The sequence below is a fragment of the Triticum aestivum genome, chromosome 7A, assembly GCF_018294505.1.
Source record: "Triticum aestivum cultivar Chinese Spring chromosome 7A, IWGSC CS RefSeq v2.1, whole genome shotgun sequence".
NCBI classification, from domain to species: domain Eukaryota; kingdom Viridiplantae; phylum Streptophyta; class Magnoliopsida; order Poales; family Poaceae; genus Triticum; species Triticum aestivum.
The window spans coordinates 24,253,544-24,276,056 of record NC_057812.1 but is presented as its reverse complement, the minus strand read 5'-3'; the positions used below and the strand labels follow the sequence as shown (position 1 = coordinate 24,276,056).

At 44.5% G+C, this 22,513-nt stretch overlaps 1 pseudogene; it reads right to left on the bottom strand.

Annotated features, from left to right (window-relative positions):
• Positions 1-1,816: 1,816 nt before the first annotated feature.
• On the bottom strand, positions 1,817-4,426 carry LOC123151351 (chaperone protein ClpB1-like; annotated as a pseudogene).
• Positions 4,427-22,513: the final 18,087 nt, after the last annotated feature.

The window sequence follows — 22,513 nt, the reverse complement described above, 5'->3', positions numbered from 1 at the left end:
CCTGGTACCACTCCTCCCCTCCATTTGTAATGTACACAAACCTAGTGATTATTTTGTTAACATTCATCTTTACACGAAGGCAAAACTCTCCTACTAAACCAGCTGACAACCTGATCTAAACCTCAAGTATCTCATCCATAGTCCTACATATGCCACATATGTTCTTTTCATGGATGAAATTATCCAGCAACATATGCACTTGCGCCCAGAAAAATATCTTCTCAAGGACTATCAATCTAGGATTCCGAAAATCCGTCATACTCTTCAATCAATAGAGCTTGGTTTTAAAAAGCCCCCATGAACATAGCTTTGTTCCAGTCCCCTAAACACTTGGATTTAATCGTAAAGAGGTTATCTTCAATCCTTCTCCAAATTACGTCTTATGCATGATTCCAAGCCAATCTTATGTTGAAGAACAACGCACTATGCTAAACCCCTCGTGTCTTGTGCACTTTCATGATCGCCAGCCACTTGGCCTGTTGCGGGAGTTCCATGACTTCATCTTCCCACACAAGGTCATTATTGTTCTCCTCATGCAGATGCAATCGGCCCAGTAGATCTTCAACAAAGTTCTTGCTTATTCCACTAGACTTTCTGCCATATCTGCCTTCAGTATCCCTAGCTCCATGGACGAAACAAACCCGTGGAACTTAGGAAGAGAGATCGACAATCAACGGGGAGAATCTCATAGTTGACTGAGGAAACTCTTGGTGACGTACGAGCACCCACAAAGGACAAAGAAAACCTAGGTTTTTTGCCACGGAAAAGAATTGCTATATGCTAAATGTAGTTTTCGCTAGTTTCCACCAGAGGACAACCTCATGCCCTTGAATGGAGTTTTCATCTGGTTTTATCCAATTAGCCGAGTAATTTTGCCTTCTTAAGAAGTGTGGACCATCCATTCTAGTGATCCAAGGGACATGATCCATCAATGCTAGTGGGCAATCTTTGTAACATTTTTCCATTTAAGGGGCAAAATCAAAGAACAAATGGGAGACCTGAATAGGCGCTCGAGGCCATGGACCTCTCAAAGCCTTGGGTCGGTGCCGTCGAGCTTCCACCCCCCACATCGGGTCCTCTCTCCACAACCTCGCTAAGATCGCTGCCACCATGCACATCGGTCGACATTGATTGAGCATGAGCTCCGAGGTAAGCAATGTATTGCCTGTTCTTCTTCTTCCAACTATTACACCAACATCTCAAAGTCTTATTCAAGTCCGCCACCTCCCCGAGCGAGTTTTCAGAGAGATGGCACAATTACAATGTGCCGCCGATGCATACCACCGACATGGCGGCCGCCAAATCGGGGAAGCGTCGGGGGCTCGGGGCTGAGGAGGGCGCGGTTGCTGGAGAGAGAAAATGAGTCACAAAGTCAGCTCAAGCCGAGGCTTAGTTTTCAAGTTGTCAGATGTATGCCCTTTTACGCCGAGTTTGGTATGGTAGTGTGGCTCTCGAGGCCATTGACCTCTAGCAGCCACATCTTGTCGCCACCGAGCTTTCACACCCTCGCCGGGTCATATCTCCACAACGTCCAAGCTCGATGTTGCCGTTCCAACCGGTCGACATTGATTGGGCACAAGCTCCCAGGTAAGCGATGTACTGACCGTCCTTCTTCTTCAAATATTACAATGGCATCTCAAATTCAGATAGGCTAATTCAAGCCCGCCACCTCCCCGAGCGAGGCCCAATGGCTGATTGTCAGAGAGATGGCCGATGCGCACCTTTGACAAGGCGGACGCCAGATTGGGGGAGCATCGGTGGCTCCGACTGAGGAGGGTGCGCTGGCTGAGAGGGAGAAAGGTTTCGACGTAGAAAATCAGAGTCAGCTCAAGCCGAGGCTTAGTTTTCATATAGAAGATCTAAACTCAGTAGCAGTCAGTCATAGAGGTTTTCCCTTTCCTCGGTGGGCACATCATGAAGTACAAGTCCCACCAAGCAAGATTAATTACCCGTAAACGTGGAACTTGTACTGACCGGTTTGTTACAGATACAGATATAGCACACAAAACTCATATCTGGCCACGTAGATCTGCCACCTCCGGCATGCTACTTCTGTACCTGGTATTTCAGCCCCTTATTATCGTCAGCGGCATCGATGGAGATGGTCCACCCTTGACATGCTTCTCCATTGACCAGCATGTCCACAAGAACTCTTGTCACATTTTTCTTCATCCACCTTTTAATAGGCCTTGCGCCATACACCTGCAATACATAGTACATGTATGCATCGTAAGCAGGATATGTATACAAATAACTACCCAAATAAGTATGATTTGGTTTGGTAAAAATAACATGTTGTGCTTACCGTGTCATGTGCTTCTGACCAAATGACATCCAATGCGGCATCTGTTACAAGCAGAGAGATGCCCTTATAAGCTGCTGTATCAATGACCCTCTTCATCTGGATTCTCGTGATCTTCCTCAGTTCATCGTGTGAAAGCGGCTCAAACATCACAATTTCACTCAGTTTGTTGAGAAATTCAGGCTTAAAGCGTTTCTCGACCTGCATCATCAACAAGTAAATTTATCAATCGACAGGGTGCGCACCGGGACTTTACAAGGGACAGTTTGGGATACACATACCTGTTTCATGAGAAGATCTCGTGCAGTTTCTATGTTTTCTCTGTCCATTCTAGCTGACAGGTTCTCTGCTCCTAGAGTTGAGCTCACGATGATGATAGTGTTCTTGAAATTTACGTTGCGTCCTTTCCCATCAACCAGCATGCCATCATCAAGGAGTTGAATGAGAACCTTGAATATCGAGGGATGTGCCTTATCCGCGTCGTCAAAAAGAACAACGCTATACGGTTGGCTCCTGACTTTCTCGGTGAGTTGTCCGTCTTCTTCATAGCTTCAGAAAGTCGAATGAAAAAGTGAGACATGAGTAGGAATTTCAGAAAGAAATACAAGTCCAAAGTGTGTAGAAGCTAAACCTTCGAGGTCCTCCAACGAGACGTGACACAGAACCACTGTCGGCATATTCAGACATGTCAAAGCGGACTAATGCCTTCTCATTGTCAAACAACTTCTCCGCAAGTGCTTTCGCAAGCTCTGTCTTTCCAACACCAGCCGGGCCCAAAAAGAGGAAAGAGCCAATTGGTTGGCCAGATTGATCAAAGCCGACCCTAGAACGTAGCACTTCTTGGGCAACCAAGTTAACCGCTTCAAACTGTCCAACAATCCTCTCATGCAATCTGTCTGCTAGGTGGCTCAACTTCTCTTCCTCTCTACCAAGTGTGGTGATCGGAATTTTAGTCCACCGGCTCACAACCTTCATATAACAATAGAACATGGCATATGAACATCACACCGAAACAAATGAAAACTACTCACACTGATACGATTAGCAAGGGATGTTAATTTACCTGGGCAATATGGCATGGACCAACGGTTAACTCCTCCGGTGCATTTGTAGTGTTAGTTTCCTTATTTTGAACTTCTTTTTGCTTATGCAACTTCACGGTAGTGCATGCCTCGTCCATCAAATCAATTGCTTTATCAGGAAACTGGCGACCTAACAAGAGTAAAATCCACAATTTCTTCAAGATGCACAGACCCAATATGAAAGTACATTAAATTAAATTCTTAACCACATGACGAATATACTACCTGTAATATAACGGGCGGCGAGCTGTGCGGCAGCAGCTAGAGCGTCGTCGCGAATCGTCAGTCCATGATGGTCTTGGTACCGGTGCTTCAACCCCTGCAGGATGGCAACGGTCGCTGGCACGCTCGGCTCCTCGACATCAACCCTTTGGAACCGCCGATCGAGCGCCGCATCCTTCTGAATGTGTCTGCGGTACTCTTCAGATGTGGTTGCGCCTATGCAACGGATGCGGCCACGGGCTAACGCCGGCTTGAGGATGTTGGCAGCGTCCCCGGTGCCGTCTCGGTCGCCAGCACCAACAATCATGTGCATCTCGTCTATGAAGAGGATGAGCTTGCCGCGGGCATCCTCCACCTGCTTGATGGCATCCTTCAAGCGCTGCTCAAACATGCCGCGCCACTGAGTCCCCGCGACCATCGCCCCGACGTCGAGCTCCGCCACGCGGGCCCCGGCGAGCGTGGCGGGACCGCCCCAGCGGCAATGCGCTGGGCGAGGCCCTCCACGATGGCCGTCTTGCCGACGCCGGCCGCGCCGACGAGCGCGGCGCAGTTCTTGGTCCGGCCACAGAGGATGCAGATGACGCGGTCGATCTCGTCGTCGCGGCCGATGACCGGATCAGCCCCGGCGGGGTCCAAGGTCTTGAGGAAGGCCGGCCTGGAGGTGAAGAGGGACCTGAGCTCTTTCTCGTACAGCCTCAACGCGGTACAGGCCAATCCGACGGCAGTGACGGACAGTACTCTAATCATGGCCTTCTCCCCCTCCCCCATCTCTTTGGAAGTGATCGAAGACGAGGAGCGACCTGGTTTGAAGCTCGCTGGGTAGATTGATTCTATGGGAGGCTTAGCTACGACGACGGCAACCAATAAAAGGCTGGATTTGGTCGATTTCTTGGGCAGCACGCCACGCTGAGTCCCCGTGACTGGTCCCACCTAATTCTGTAGTCAAAATAATATGGCTAAATTAAATTTCAGAAAACAAATATGGCTAGTACTAGGAGTCGAGCGACCAGTCGTGCTCCCAGATCTGTCGACTCCCGGCCGTTTGATGAAATCCTTGGTCGTCCTTATCGCGTCGTCGCCCGGTCATCTTGGAGGCTCACAAACGGCCATCTCCATCGCCATGCAGCATCATCGGCTGCCATCACAACACCGTCGATCATCATTGCAACTCAAAGCATGTACTTTTATTTTCTTTCTTTTGCTTCGCTTGTGAGCTGTAATACATTTATGACTTTGTGCTACTTCGAGACTTTTTAATAAGATGGTCGCATGCATCATTATGATGTAGATGTGCGGGGGGGGGGGGGGGGGGGGGGCACGCCTTCATTTCCAAAAAAAAGCACCCTCGGCGGCCTTTTCAACACGGTGCTCCCTTCACAACACCGGCTTGCAGCACACCACCGCAACACTCCCTTGTCATACCCGTCTCTGGCCTCACACCACCGGTGGACACAGTCGCGGCATCGCGCTCGCAGAAAATCCTATCGGCATCACACCACAATAGTGCCCCCTCGCCGTACTTGTTCCTGGCCTTCCAGCAATGGTTACCACTTGCAGCATCGCTTGCTTGTTTGGCACTCTGCTTGTAGCTTGCCACAGCGCCGCTAGCATCCCTGGAAGACCTTTGCAGGAGCGAGCAAGCACACTACCACTAGGCCTCGCAATAGCCCCAGCTGCCTCTGCTGCATACGCTGTTCGCACCAGCTGCCGGCCTAAAGGAACGCTTGCCTTGTTGCAGCAGCGTGCACTTGCCGGCCTAGCGAAACACCTGCCTTGTTGCAGCAGCGTGCATTTTCAGCACATGCATACCTTGCAGGGTGCCATGTTATGCAATGGCAGGCAGGGGTTACAGAGCATCGATGCTGAGAGTCAGACACGCGCGACCACGTAAAACGAGGGGTTGAACCGCAATGGTTGCGAGCTGTGGGAGAGAGAGATTTTGGGGTAAGACGCTGTGTTCAGAAGGAAGGCAGAAGCGTAAGGATATTGCTTATGTAGAAAATGAATATAACAACGGCCAAAACCAGGACTGTCAAAGAGGGGCTTGGCATTGAAAAGGCGGAATTACAATCCCTTTACAGGGTAAAGATCAGAAAACAAAAGGCTAAACAATCGAACCAGCCAAGATAAGATGGCACTTCGCTGTACAAAGGCCTAAATTAGTTCTGGCAAGCATCTTAAAGAAGAGCGACGTAGCTTCAGACAAGTTCAGCAGCTCCCGGTAATGTGGTGGTATCTTTTCCTTCAAGGAGTCTTCCGTTTCGCTCTTTCCAAATATTCCAGGCAACATACATAGTAGTAACAGCCTCAGTCCCTTTTTCCTTCTTTATCCGTGGCCATCTCAGCAGAGCAGCCCCACCATTTCTTCATGGATGTGAGTGGCCTGCAACACAATGTTGGACACTAGTTGTTGGGGCACAGCCTTTCTGCGCCGCCTGAGGCGTGCCGCTGCGGTGCTAGGTAGGCACTCTGCTCTTTTCTGTTGCTTCTTTGTGATTTGTGTGGTACATCTGCATGCAAGCAATGAGAGCCTCTTCAACGAAATATATTGGTTGTTCACGTTAGAAAAAACTAAAACCGCATTATATGCAATAGCTGAGTCAGGTGCAAGTTGTTGGTTGGAAAAATAAGAAAAAGAATTTGGCAAGTGATGATAGGCTGATTTGATGAGCGTAATATATTGGCGCTTAACATAATTAAGCTCCCATGACTTGTTCTCATGGGTTTGTAAACGATTATAGAAGAATATAAGATTTCTAGAAATTGAGACATATAAGTATACTAAGTGATTGCCAGACGACCGCGGCTGAGCCCCGCCACCTCCTCCATGCTTGCTGCCAACGACGCGGATGAGCCCCCAAACCTCATCACCATGCCCAGCTTTATCTCCTCCTCCCACTCCAATTCCTCCGTGGAAGCTCATTCCTGCAAGGATGTCGTCTCTGTCGCCCTCTTTCTTGACCTGACAGCGAGAGTCCAGTGGAAAGCATAAGGGGATACAGACGGGCAAGTCTTGGTGCAGTAGCCCGGTAAGGAAGCTAGCGTCAGGTGGCACGGCAGGATCACGCCACCGCCTCCAGCAGGTAGGCGTATGATTGATCGAAATCGCAGGGAGGCGTACCATCGATCAAAATCGTTGCCGCTGCCGCCTTCGCCTCTCATGTGCTCCTCCCACCGCTCGCATGCAAACCTCACCAAAAATGCACAATGAATAGATTGCTTGAAATGTGATTCCTGTAATGGATCATGACAATTGAATAGGTGAATATGGTTCACTGTACCAAAAGAATGTTAAACGGTTATAGTTACCGATGTATCAATAGAGTGGTTTGTTAGTTAAAAGAAACATACATAGAAATATAAGAAATGCAATATGTAATAAGTTAAAGTAACCAATTAGCATGGCAAAAATGTTGATGTTACAAACAGATACCAAGATGGGAATGCATGATACAAGGCACAGTGCCTTTATCTGTCAGATCTGAAATGCAAAGAAAACAAAAGTCAACTAGTAAATTTTCATCAAAGTAGTCATACATCCTGACAAAAAAATTGTGAAAGAAGTTGCATCCAAGAGTTATGATTTATAAGGCATAATTGCACAATTCTTTCCGACAAAATATTTATACATAAAAATGGTATGAGAAATGTTGCATTATTCACAACATGGTTAGAGTGCCATGGCTTCCAATGTTACAAATCAGTCGCAGCAAGAAACTTCTTGCTGACAAGGAGGTGATTTACTATTTTAATTTCATTTGACATTCACATAACAGAAGGTTGGTAAATATTACGAAACGCTTTCCCCTTAAACAATTTTGTTTCTTACAGGAAACATTTGATGACATAAGTCTTTTTTCGATTATGACTGTCATTTTTTTCTTGTTAGTCCTGATGACACCTTTCATTCCAACATCTTATCAAATTGTTGCAAAGAACTAATGATCTATAGCAGATACAGATCCATTAGAAGAATGTCGTTACCAGAAATTTGATTTCAGCATCTTATCAAATTATTGTTGGTCCTGACCAATGTTTTAAATAGCGGGCTATGGCATTTAGCGGCGACCCTTAAAAACAGCTATAGCTGGGCTATAGCAGGCTATAGCGGGGCTATAGCGGCAAATTGTACATGAAATCATTTAGCGGCAACACCCTCAAACAGCTATAGCGGGGCTATAGCCGGCTATTTAAAACTATGGTCCTGACCACACCTTTGTATAGTATTACCTTTCTTGCACATGAGACACTCTTATGTGTTTTGAAGTCGTAACTCGGAATGTCAACAACATTACCCTGTTTCAGTGTTTCCATACAAGAGAGTAGTAAATCCATATCAAATGCATCTGCAATTAGGACAGGAGCAGCATCAGTAACAAAGTCAGTGCACATCTCTTGCCAATAACAAAAGAGACATCAGGTTCTCATGAAACATGCATTGTACCTAGATGATCAAAGTTATAATCATGAACACATAACGATTCCTCATTAGGAAGTCCATAATAAAATGACTCCTGTGACATTTGAGATAAAAATTCCTATTGCTTGAGAGCTTGTACCCATCGTATGATTAGAATAAAATTATAGCAAGGGATGTTGATAAAAAGTTGAATGCATAATTAATGACACTACACACTTATAAAACAGCAGAAATAAACTACTGGTGACTTTGTCAAGAAAGAATGGATGGTCCAAATATCATAAGAAGCGCAATCAGAGCTGTAATACACAAAACCTGAGTAACAACAACTATACACTGATCACATAGCTGATCGATGATCATTTTGCAAACAGTACTTTTACCTGAAGAAAGGAAGAAGGTTTGTTGTCATCATATAAAGGTTGTACCATGTAAGCGACTAAAATTCACTGAATTTCTGCTAACAAACAGAAAGAACAGAACCCATCGACTAATAACAAATGGTTCCTGGTGTCCATTCTCCAGGCCTGACGTCATTGATAGATCCTCCCCCGACAAAGAATCTTTCAGGTCCAACTCGTGCAAACGGAGTGCTGGATGATGGACCCCAACCGCGGTAGCATTAAGCACTTCGTTTGTCGAGTACGTTTCCATCTGGTGTTCAACAAACTTGATATATATAAAGTAAAAGGGTAAAATTAGGATGTTAGAAAGCCACTTAGATCCACGTCTTGGTGCAAAAGAATTATTGAATGATTATACAAGCCTTTAAGATGAAGATCCCAAAAACAAAATATCCATAAATGACAAGGCATTGTGATAAAATAATTGTCTTCTATAAATGTACCCTTCAAAAGTCAGAATAGAAGTGTGCGAAAACAGTTTGTTACTTTGTCCAGAAGAAAAACCTTCTTCCTTTCCTTAGACAATAGGCATACATTACGAGAGCTCGTGGCAAGACCATCGACTTATCGCACTATATCTGATCCTACTATCTCTATGGCAAAATCAAGGTCACCAACCAGCTCGCGATGTCATGTCCATCATGTCCAGAAAAAAATCGATTCCTTGTGAAGAGCGATGACGCACTGAATGAGGGTGCGATCGTCGCGAAGGTACGGCGGCGCCTCCAGCTCGCTCCTCTTCTTGAACTTGTTATGACCGTTGGCGGCGCCGATCGTGTCACTGGTGCAATCGAGCTCCATTGTCGCCGTACGCGAGGCTGAAGATCCGCCGACGTCCACCAGGCTGAACTCAATGGATGCCCTCACCCTGGCGGTGTTGTTCTTCTTCCTCCGTAAGGAGAGATACACGTCGACGTAGTCTCCGATAGCATGGGTGATTCCTCCTGGGTATACACGGCGACGTAGCGGAGGAGGGCACAAGCATAAGGCCTTTTCGTGCAGAAAATAGCGCAAGGCCACGCGGACACTATATATGAGCTGAACCTGGACTTTGGACTATTCTTTCGATTCACCTGTCATAGCGGATGGACTCAAAATAAATGTCACAGCGGATCCGAAACAGTCAAGTTTACTCCTGATTAGCGTTGGCAGCCTGCACCAGCTCTTTTCTTTTTGGCAAATCTTGTCTAAGTACATCTTCAACGCCATCCCCTAAACGGACAAACTATTTGTTCACGAACTGGTCCGGTCCAGTCAATGGACACTGATGCAGGATCTGGTCATCCAACCATTTCTTCTAAATGCCCGCCTCCATTTTTTTTCTCTATAAGACCGCAACACCAAAATTATATTACAGAAAATAGAACAATTCATCCATAAATAACATGCAACTATCCATAGTACAAGAATAGTTCAAATGTAAATATTACCATCTGAGATAACGGATATTTGTTAAGTTTTTGAATTCGTCAATTCCAAATTCAACGATACTTGAGGCAGAATCGGCATATGTCGTCCCAAACATACTATCCCTTGAGCTTCATCTAACAATGTATGTGCATGAATGGTATGTCCTATGTCCTTTAGTACATCACGGCATCACATGCAGACTATACAACATGTAGAGCAACATTGAGTGAGTGAATTTACCAATATGTAGAGCAAGAAGAAGCAATACTTTTGATCTTCATGGTTGACGAGCCCAATGGACACATTGTCTCCACTCATTGAATCACACCGCAAAAAATCATGTCAGAGTTGCTACCATAGATGTGATATCGACTTCACACAACGTTCATGGATGACGTGTATGTCGTAGGACCCGAAACTTGTTAGCTACGGAGACGAAGCATGCACCCGCTGCCAAAAGATGGAGCCCCTTGAGTTCCTGCCTATAAAGTCCATAGCTATGGTCAACCACACATCACATAACAACTCATGCTCGCTCACTGAGTACCCCCCCCCCCCCCCCACCCCCCCACATCGAATTACTCTATCCTCCCGGCATGGTGTCCGCTATGAAAATCATCGGCGGGGGGCAGATGGGGGCTGCGGATGTTCAAGGATGCCTGGGCAGCAATCGAAGAGGTACAGCAGCGTCTTTGGACAAGGAGGGTGCGGATGTAAAGCAGGGGCTGCGACCACCAAAGGCAAGGGCAAGAAGAAGCACGTCCCTGCAGTCCCTGCGACCGCGGGCAGTGCTACCACGTTAGAAGCAAGTGTGAAGTCCAGTCAACTCCAGGAGCCTAATAAACGTCCATGGGGACGAGTCAACCAACTAACGTACGCATTGGACCATCATGCGGCTTTTTTTGCGAGAAAACTTTCATTTTATTCATCTTCTATCATGGCAGTACAACGAACACTAAAAATAATAAAAATTACATCCAGATCCGTAGACCATCTAGCGACGACTACAATCATTGAAGCGAGCTGAAGGCGTGCCGCCGTCATCACCCCTCCCCTCGCCAGAGTCGGGCACAACTTGTTGTAGTAGACATTCGGGAAGTCGTCGTGCTAAGGCCCCGTAGGACCAGCGCACTAGAACAGCAATCATCGCTGATGAAGAATAACGTAGATCGAAAGGATCCAACCTGAAGACACACGAACTTAGACGAACCACAATCAGATCCGAGCAAATCCACCGAGGATAGATCCGTTGGAGACACACCTTCACACGCCCACCAACGATGCTAGACGCATCACCGGAATGGGGACTAGGCGGGGAGACCTTTATTCCATTTTCAGGGAGCCGCCGCCGTCTCGTCTTTCTGAATAGGACACAAACCCTAACAAATAATCTTGAAGGAACGACTAACAACGGAGCCCTCCCGCCGGCCCTTGCCAGGATCCACCGCGCCCCCATGGCTCTAGGGCCACCGGGAATGAGGCGGACCTGCAGCGGAGCCGGCGAGAGGCACGAACCCTAGCTTTTCTTGGACTTAGGCAAATACATGTATCAGCACGTATGATTAGGCAGGCAGTCAGCCCTCTTATTTTTCTTACTCCCTCCTTCCATCTATATAGGGCCTAATGCGTTTTTCGAGGCTAACTTTGACCAAATGTTAGAGCAATAATATATGACATGCAACTTACACAAAGCACATCATCAAATTCGTATGTGAAAGGAGCTTTCAATGATATAATTTTCACATTATGCATGTCATGTAGTATTAATTTTATCAATAGTCAAAGGCGGTCTTGAAAAACGCATTAGGCCCTATATAGATGGAAGGAGGGAGTAGCTTCGTCTACCCCAGGCTGGAACAACTATAGTCGAGTGCTAGCTGTGAATTGTTTTAGTATGTCGTATTAGCACACCAAATAATCTGGTGTCATCTTGAATCCTAGGCCATGTTTGGATCCATGGGTTAGAGTTAATTTGGGTTAGTTTCGTCTCAACTAACCCAAAAATATTCAAACAGGAGGGTTTGTTTGGGTTAGATGCAAAAGGGATCCTGCAAAGACTGGACTATTTTATATCCAAATTCTTTTGGCAAGGAGATGGTGAAAAGAAAACATACATGTTGGACAAATGGAGTGTGGTTTGTAGGCCAAAAGACCAAGGTGGCCTTGGAATTCATGACCTCGAAGTCAAGAATGAGGCCCTACTTAGTAAGTGGTTGTTTAAACTTCTTACTGAGGATGGTGTTTGACAAACCATGTTGTGCAACAAGTATCTAGGTCAAAAGGCGGTGTCTCGGGCATATTGGAAACCTGGTGACTCGCACTTTTAGGCTAGCCTAATGGCAACAAAAAAACATCTCTTTCGCTTTGGGTCTTTCACGATAAAGGACGGGTCGGAGTTTCGTTTTTGGGAAGACATCTGGCTAGGCAATGCCAGTCTCCGAGAACAATATCCAGCCTTGTACAACATCACTCGTGATAAGAATAAAACTATTGCGCAGGTGCTCAGTTCATTCCCGCCCAATATTTCGTTTAAGCGGGATTTGATTGGCCCCCGTCTTATGTCATGGCATAATCTTTTATCCCGTCTGGATTTGATCAATTTTGACACAAGGTCGGGATGTGTTTCGCTGGAACCTTACTGCATCGGGATCTTTCACAGTAGACTCTATGTACCGTGCGCTCACGCATTCTGAGGTACCAATGAGTAATAACAAGAAAATCTAGAAGTCAAAGATTCCACTAAAAGTTAAAATCTTCATGTGGTATCTTCGTAGGTGAGTTGTTCTAACCAAAGACAACCTCGCACGGCGCAACTGACCAGGGAGTAAGAAGTGTTGTTTTTGCACTCATGAAGAGACAATCAAACACCTCTTTTTTCAATGCAAGTTTGCACGTTCTACATGGTCAGTCATCCAAATAGCGTCAAATTTGTGTCCGCCCACAAGTGTCGCCAATATTTTTGGTCATTGGTTGGATGGTATTCCAAATAGGTTGAAAACGCTAATAAGGGTGGGAGCGTATGCCTTACTATGTTTGCTTTGGCTATGTAGAAACGATTTGGTTTTCAATAACGAAAAAATGCTTCTTCTTTGCAGGTTATTTTCCGTTGTACGCACTCGCTTCATACGTGGTCTACGCTACAATGAGTGGAGTACCAACAGTTGTTCAAGGCGGTGTGTACGCAGTTGGAGCAGGTGGCTACGGAGGTTTTTACCGAACATGGGTGGCAGCATAATCTCCGGATCGGTCCACCACCCCTTTCGACATAGACATAGTGTCAGTCTATATGACTCTACTGTCGCCCATTTGTCGTCTTTTTTTCTTTCTTTTTATAAGACATTAGGTGATTGGCTGTGTGCATCTTAATTATGCAGGGCCAGGTGTTACTCCTAATGCTTTGTATCCTCTTGATGCTACTTTTTGAGATAATAAAAGCGCCCTTTATCGAAAAAAAGTTTAGGTTAGATGCATCTAACCCATCCAAAAAATCCAACCCACCCAAGAGGTGCTTATTTGGGTTAGTTCTTCTCGAGATCATAAAAAATACATTTTTTTCTCGCTCTCCCCGTAGCAGATCCCTCCCCACTTCCTCAAAGCTTCTCGTCCTCTCCCTCTCTTCCTCTGGCACCGCCCGTGAAGGCGCCTCGCCATATCCGCGCTCCATCTAACCCCACCTCTTTGACTAGAGTTAGGGCGTGTTTGGATGAGTCCTCAGCCTCATGCCTGGTAGTTTGCTGCTGCCTGGCGTGGACATGAGATTTTGAATTTTTCAGCCTGGCCAGGCTAGCCTGGCGATGTTATGTTTGGTTGGTGCCTGACCTAGGCATAGCATCAAAGTCCTGTCAACACATTTAATGGTGCTATTGTTTATTTTATATGCAGCCAGGCTGCCGCTTAGCTCCCAGGCAGCACACCCAGGCGTCCCAGTTCGGTCGCCTGGCTCAGGCTAACTACAATGCCTGAAGTCCAGCCCAGGCTAATTACAGTACAGGAAGTTTAGGCCAGGCAAGCTTTATTTTTTCCAGGGCAGCAACCAAACAACCACTAGTCAGATCCAGGCACAATTCCAAGCCAGGCAATAATTGATGAGGATACAAACCAAACACACCCTTAATCTGATTCTAACCTTTAAATGAGTTAGAGTATCCAAACAGGACCCTAAGCTTGGCTGCTTCCTATCCCACTGTGAGAAAGCATATGCAATGACTTCTTCTCCATGAATGCTCCTTTTCTTTATGATACCATGTTTTTGCGCACTCTCCCTCGATATAAATAGATTGCACCAGTCGCTGGTTTTATTCAGGATGCGACACCTGCCAAAAGTCAATATCCAGTGCCCCAAGAAAATAAAGGTGCAAACGATGTGGCCGGATTATAGGCCAATTCAATGGCAGGGACCTGTAAAGCTATGTTGCCATTGCCACATCGGTTCTCCGTATATACTTGTTGCCCAGTCACTAATTATTGTAGAGACTAGAGCTTCTGTACAACTGCAAACTGATACGCAAAAAGTGCACACTCATAGGTTTTCTCAAGTTCTGTTACTGAAATTTTCAACAAAATTTATGAAGAACAGAGCACTGCCCTAGTTTCATTAACATGAACCATGAGTCACACAGCAAAATTTCAATAGTTTCTCACTACGCAGAGTGCATATAATTATGATAGCCACACATATCCTCAAGCATGGGCTAGTTTGTGACTTAAGTTGATGCCGTGGCAAAACCATCCACATCAACATCTAATACTTCGCCAATATTCTCCCATCGCCATTCCGCAATCATCCACATCAACATCTAATACTTCGCCAATATTCTTCCCTATTTCTTCACCTGATTCCTTACTCATTGATCCCATGGGAATGCCGTAGATTCTTACCCAAATTGGTATTAATCTGAATTCATACTCATTCAGGGTCTTCTTTGGGTCAAAATTCTCCATCACTAGCAAGCTTTTGTTGCACATCCGGAGACCTCCATTGAGGGCTTATTTTTCTTCCCTGCCTCATCTCCGAAGGAGAAAAGGAATCTGTTCATGCCCAAGTCCTAGCATTCAATCCCATTGAAAGGGCACCAGATTCTTTCCAAGGTGTTCACCGGTGTGTCAATCCTCGCTGGTCTATCCGACATCACTTTGCCAAGAGCTTGTAGCTTCCCAGATCCTAGCTGGCTCGCATTCCTCCTTCCTAGCTTCACTCCCTTCTTCTCTGCCTCGGATAGGTGCAGAGATTTTAGTCTCCTTTGCACATACTCCATGGAACTGAAGCTTTCTGGCCTAGTTGTACAGGGCGATGCCCACACCGCCGCCGGGCCCCGTCCTAGCTCGGAGACCCCCTCCGCCTTCTCCTCCCGCCTTCTGCTAGGAAATAGATGCTTCTACGCGGCTAGTACTTTCAGGCAGGGGCATGCGAGTCGGATGACTACCCTTTATATCTTCTTTCAAATACGTGCGCCCGTCAGCTGAAATGGGCTATGATCAGTGCAGCCCATTTTACACCTTTTGCTTTTTTTTTATAAATTTGAACATAGTGTGTAAATTATGATATATTGTAAATACAAACGAAACTACTTAACTTTAAAATTGTACATGTATTACTTTCAAAATATTTATATATTTTAAAAATGTTTATGAATTACAAAAATGTTTGTACAATTTAAAATAATAAAAGTATTTGTAAAATTAAAATTCAAAAATCTTATTTTAATTATATAAATATTTCAATAATTATACGCACATATGTATATTTCAATGTTCGTATAGTTAAAAACATTCATAATTAAAATTTAAGCCGTTGAAATGAATATTCAATCGTGTCTAAACATTTTAAATGTCCGCATTACCTGATATTTATATTTTTTTGGATTAATTGAAAATGTTGATTTAATAAACATTCTAAACATTCGCATTAACTAAACATTTTTATACAATACACTGGTTTACATTTAAATCTATTCTTTACTAATTCAGATCGGAGGGAGTACATACGTTTTACAAATATCTTTTATTCGTAATGCTAAATAATTTTTATATACACATGCTTATATTTAAATGTTTTTCATTTACTAATCACCATTTGTATGTATAATATTTAACACACTGATATTTAAACATAAATTTTAGTACCTTTTTTAGGAGTACATAATTTTAGTACCTACATCAATCAAATATCTTAAAACAAAGTAGCGCGTGCAGCTCCGCACGCATACTAGTTCAACATATATTGATATCCATATTAGCTAGTACATCGTGAATGCTACAGTGGTATAGCTGTTGGAAATATGCCCTAGAGGCAATAATAAATTAGTTATTATTATATTTCCTTGTTCATGATAATCGTCTATTGTTCATGCTATAATTGTATTAACCGGAAATCATAATACATGTGTGAATACATAGACTATAACATGTCCCTAGTAAGCCTCTAGTTGACTAGCTCGTTGATCAATAGATGGTCATGGTTTCCTGACCATGGACATTGGATGTCATTGATAACGGGATCACATCATTAGGAGAATGATGTGATGGATAAGACCCAATCTTAAGCCTAGCACAAGATCGTGTAATTCGTATGCTAAAGTTTTTCTAATGCCAAGTATCGTTTCCTTAGACCATGAGATTGTGCAACTCCTGGATACCGTAGGAATACTTTGGGTGTACCAAACGTCACAACGTAACTGGGTGGCTATAAAGGTGCACTGCGGGTATCTCCGAAAGTGTATGTTGGGTTGGCACGAATCGAGACTGGGATTTGTCACTCCGTGTAACGGAGAGGTATCTCTGGGCCCACTCGGTAGGACATCATCATAATGTGCACAATGTGACCAAGGAGTTGATCACGGGATGATGTATTACGGAACAAGTAAAGAGACTTGCCGGTAACGAGATTGAACGAGGTATCGGGATACCGACGATCGAATCTCGGGCAAGTATCATACCGATAGACAAAGGGAATTGTATACGAGATTGATTGAATCCTTGACATCGTGGTTCATCCGATGAGATCATCGTGGAACATGTGGGAGCCAACATGGGTATCCAGATCCCGCTGTTGGTTATTGGCCGAAGAGTTGTCTCGGTCATGTCTACATGGTTCCCGAACCCGTAGGGTCTACACACTTAAGGTTCGATGACGCTAGGGTTATAGGGAAAGTATGTACGTGGTTACCAAATATTGTTCGGAGTCCCGGATGAGATCTCGGACGTCACGAGGAGTTCCGGAATGGTCCGAAGGTAAAGATTTATATATGGTAAGTCCCGTTTTGGTTACCGAAAAAGTTTCGGGTGCTATCGGTAACGTACCGAGACCACCGGGAGGGTCCCGGGGGTCCACCAGCCCCAGAAGGCTGCGTGGGCCAAGTGTGGGAGGAGACCAGCCCTAGGTAGGCAGGTGCCCCCCCCCCACCAAGGCCCAAGGCGCAAGGAGAGTGGGAGGGGGCAAACCCTAGGTCCATATGGGCCTTAAGGCCCACCCTAGGGCGCCCCCCCCTCTCTCCCTCTCCCCTCTAGCCGCCACCCTAGATGGGATCTAGGGCTGCCGCCCTTGGGGAGGGAACCCTAGAAGGGGCGCAGCCCCTCCCCTCCCCCTATATATACTTGAGGTATGGGGCTGCCCAATACATGTGATTTGATCTCTCTCTTGGCGCAGCCCTACCTCTCTCCCTCCTCGTCTCTTGTAGTGCTTGGCGAAGCCCTACTGGAGTACTGCGCTCCTCCACCATTACCACGTCGTTGTGCTGCTACTGGACAGAGTCTTTCCCAACCTCTCCCTCTCTCCTTGCTGGATCAAGGCGTGGGAGACGTCACTGGGTTGTACGTGTGTTGAACGCGGCGGCGCCGTTGTTCGGCGCTTAGATCAGAATCGACCGCGATCTGAATCGCTGCGTGTACGACTCCACCAACCGCGTTCTTGTAACGCTTCCGCATTGCGATCTTCAAGGGTATGAAGATGCACTCCTCTCTCTCGTTGCTAGTCTCTCCATAGACTGATCTTGGTGACACGTAGGAATTTTTTTGAATTTCTGCTACGATCCCCAACAGTGGCATCATGAGCTAGGTCTATGCATAGTTTCTATGCACGAGTAGAAAACAAAGCAGTTGTGAGCGATGATTTGTTCAATTTACTTACCGTTACTAGTCTTATCTTGATTCGGCGGCATCGTGGGATGAAGCGGCCCGGACCGACCTTACACGTACACTTACGTGAGACTGGTTCCACCGACTGACATGCACTAGTTGCATAAGGTGGCTGGCGGATGTCTATCTCTCCCACTTTTGTCGGATCGGATTCGATGAAAAGGGTCCTTATGAAGGGTAAATAGCAATTGGCATATCATGTTGTGGTTTTGGCGTAGGTAAGAAACGTTCTTGCTAGAAACCTATAGCAGCCACGTAAAAACTTGCAACAACAATTAGAGGACGTCTAACTTGTTTTTGCAGCATATGCCGTGTGATGTGATATGGCCAAAAGGATGTGATGAATGATATATGTGATGTATGAGATTGATCATGTTCTTGTAATAGGAATCACGACTTGCATGTCGATGAGTATGACAACCGGCAGGAGCCATAGGATTGTCTTAATTTATTTATGACTTGTGTGTCAACATAAATGGCATGTAATTACTTTACTTTATTGCTAACCGTTGGCCATAGTAGTAGAAGTAATAGTTGGCGAGACAACTTCATGAAGACACGATGATGGAGATCATGATGATGGAGGTCATGGTGTCATGTCGGTGACAATGATGATCATGGCGCCCCGAAGATGGAGATTAAAAGGAGCAAAATGATATTGGCCATATCATGTCACTATTTGATTGCATGTGATGTTTATCATGTTTTACATCTTATTTGCTTAGAACGACAGTAGCATAAATAAGATGATCCCTCGCCATAATTTCAAGAAAGTGTTCCCCTTAACTGTGCACCGTTGCTAAGGTCCGTTGTTCCGAAGCACCACGTGATGATCGGGTGTGATAGGTTCTAACGTTCGTATACGACGGGTGTAAGCCAGATTTACACACACAATACACTTAGGTTAACTTGACGAGCCTAGTATGTACAGACATGGCCTCGGAACACGGAAGACCGAAAGGTCGAACATGAGTCGTATAGTGGATACGACCAACATGAAGATGTTCACCGATGATGACTAGTCCGTCTCACGTGATGATCGGACACTGCCTAGTTGACTCGGATCATGTATCACTTAGATGACTAGAGGGATGTCTATCTAAGTGGGAGTTCATTGAATAATTTGATTAGATGAACTTAGTTATCATGAACATAGTCAAAAGGTCTTTGCATATTATGTCGTAGCTCACGCTTTGGTTCTACTGTTTTAGATATGTTCCTAGAGAAAATTTAGTTGAGAGTTGACAGTAGAAATTATGCGGACTGGGTTCGTGAACTGAGGATTGTCCTCGTTGCTGCACAGAAGGGCTATGTCCTTAATGCACCGCTCAGTGCGTTGAACCTCGAGCGCCGTCTGTAGATGTTGGGAAACATCTGACATACACGTTTTGATGACTACGTGATAGTTCAGTGCGTAATACTAACGGTTTAGAATTGTGGCACCAAAGACGGTTTTGAAAGTCGCAGAATATATGAGATGTTCCAAAGACTGAAATTGGAATTTCAGACTAGTGCCCACGTCAAGAGGTATGAGACCTGTCACAAGTTTCTTAAGCCTGCGAACTAAGAGAGAAAAGCTCAATCGTTGAGCATGTGCTCAGATTGTCTGAGTACTACAATCGCTTGAATCGAGTGGGAGTTAATCTTCCAAATGAAATAGTGATGATTCTCCATAGTCACTGCCACCAAGCTATTGGAGCTTCGTGATGAACTATAACATATAAGGGATAGACATGATGATCCTTGAGCAACTCGCGATGTTTGACACCGCGAAAGTAGAAATCAAGTAGGAGCATCAATTGTTGATGGTTAAACCACTAGTTTCAAGAAGGGCAAGGGAAAGAATGGATACTTCATGAGACGGCAAATCAGTTGCTGCTCTAGTGAAGAAACCCAAGGTTGAACCAAACCCGAGACTAAGTGCTTCTGTAATGAGGGAACGGTCACTGAAGCAGAACTACCCTAGATACTTGGTAGATGAGAAGGCTGGCAAGGTTGACAGAAGTATTTTGGAAATACATTATATTAATGTGTACTTTACTAGTACTCCTAGTAGCACCATGGTATTAAAATACCGGTTCAGTTGCTAAGTGTTAGTAACTCGAAATAAAAGGCTACAGAATAAATGGAGACTAGCTGAAGGTGAGATGACGATATGTGTTGGAAGTGTTTCCAAGGTTGATATGATCAAGCATCGCATGCTCCCTCTACCATCGAGATTGATGTTAAACCTAAATAATTGTTATTTGGTGTTTGCGTTGAGCATAGACATGATTGGATTATGTTTATCGGAATATGGTTATTCATTTAAGGAGAATAATGGTTACTCTGTTTATTTGAATAATACCTTCAATGGTCTTGCACCTAAAATGAATGGTTCATTGAATCTCGATCGTAGTGATACACATGTTCATGCCAAAAGATATAAGATAGTAATGATAGTACCACATACTTGTGGCACTGCCATTTGAGTCATATTGGTATAAAACGCGTGAAGAAGCTCCATGTTGATGGATCTTTGGACTCACTCATTTTGAAAAGATTGAGACATGTGAACCATGTCTATTGGTAGATGTGCATGAAGAAACTCCATGCAGATGGATCGTTTGGACTCACTTGATTTTGAATCACTTGAGACATGCAAATCATACCACATGGGCAAGATGACTGAAAGGCCTCGTTTTCAGTAAGATGGAACAAGAAAGCAACTTGTTGAAAGTAATACATTTTGATGTGTGCAGTCCAATGAGTGCTGAGGCACGCAGTGGATATCGTTATGTTCTTACTTCACAGATTATTTGAGTAGATGTTGAGTATATTTACTTGATGAAACACAAGTCTGAATTATTGAAAGGTTTAAGTAATTTCAGAGTGAAGTTGAAGATCGTCGTGACAAGATGATAAAATGTCTATGATATGATCATAGAGATGAATATCTGAGTTACGAGTTTGACACACAATTAAGACATTATGGAAATTATTTCACAACTAATACCGCCTGGACCACCATAGTGTGATGGTGTGTCCGAACATCATAATTGCACCCTATTGGATATGGTGCATACCATGATGTCTCTTATCAAATTACCACTATCGTTTATGGGTTAGGCATTAGAGACAACCGCATTCACTTTAAATAGGGCACCACATAATTCCATTGAGACGACACCGTATGAACTATAGGTTTAGAGAAGCCTAAGTTGTCGTTTCTTAAAAGTTTGGGGCTGTGATGCTTATGTGAAAAAGTTTCAGGCTGATAAGCTCGAACCCAAAGCGGATAAATGCATCTTCATAGAATACCCAAAAATAGTTGGGTATGCCTCCTATTTCAGATCCGGAAGCAAAAGTGATTGTTTCTAGAAACGGGTCCTTTCTCGAGGAAAAGTTTCTCTCGAAAGAATTGAGTGGGAGGATGGTGGAGACTTGATGAGGTTATTGAACCGTCACTTCAACTAGTGTGTAGCAGGGCACATGAAGTTGTTCCTGTGGTACCTACACCAATTGAAGTGGAAGCTTATGATAATGATCATGAAACTTCGGATCAAGTCACTACCAAACCTCATAGGTCGACAAGGATGTGCACTACTTCAGAGTGGTACGTAACCCTGTCTTGAAAGTCATGTTGCTAGACAATAATGAACCTACGAGCTATGGAGAAGCGATGGTGGGCCCGGATTCCAACGAATGGCTCGAGGCCATAAAATCCGAGAAAGGATCCATGTATAAAAACCAAAGTATAGACTTTGAAAGAACTACTTAATAGTCGTAAGGCTGTTAGGTGCAGATGGATTTTAAAAGGAAGACAGACAATGATGGTAAGTGTCACCATTAAGAAAGCTCGACTTGTCGTTTAAGATGTTTCCCGACAAGTTCAGGGAGTTGACTAGGATGAGACTTTCTCACTCATAGCGATGCTAAGAGTCTGTTGGAATTATGTTAGCAGTTACTGCGTTATTTATGAAATCTTGCAGATAGGATGTCAAAACATTGTTTCCTCGACATTTTTCTTGAGGAAAGGTTGTATGTGATACAACCAGAAGGTTTTGTCAATCCTGAAAGATGCTGACAAGTATGCAAAGCTCCAGCAATCCTTCTAAGGACTGGAGTAAGCATCTCGGAGTTGGAATGTACGCTTTGATGAGATGATCAAAGATTTTGGGTTTATACAAAGTTTATGAGAAACTTGTATTTCCAAAGAAGTGAGTGAGAGCGCTATAGAATTTCTGATGAGTATATGTTGTTGACTATTGTTGATCAGAAATGATGTAGAGTTTCTGGAAAGCATATAGGGTTATTTGGAAAGTGGTTTTCAATGGAAAACCTGGATTAAGCTACTTGAACATTGAGCATCAAGATCTATAAGGATAGATCAAAATCGCTTGATAGTGCTTTCAAATGAACACATACCATGACAAGATTTTGAAGGAGTTCAAAATAGATTGGCGAAGAAAGAGTTCTTGGCTGTGTTATAAGGTATGAGTATTGAGTAAAGACTCAAGACCTGACCACGGCAGAATAGAGAGAAAGGACGAAGGTCGTC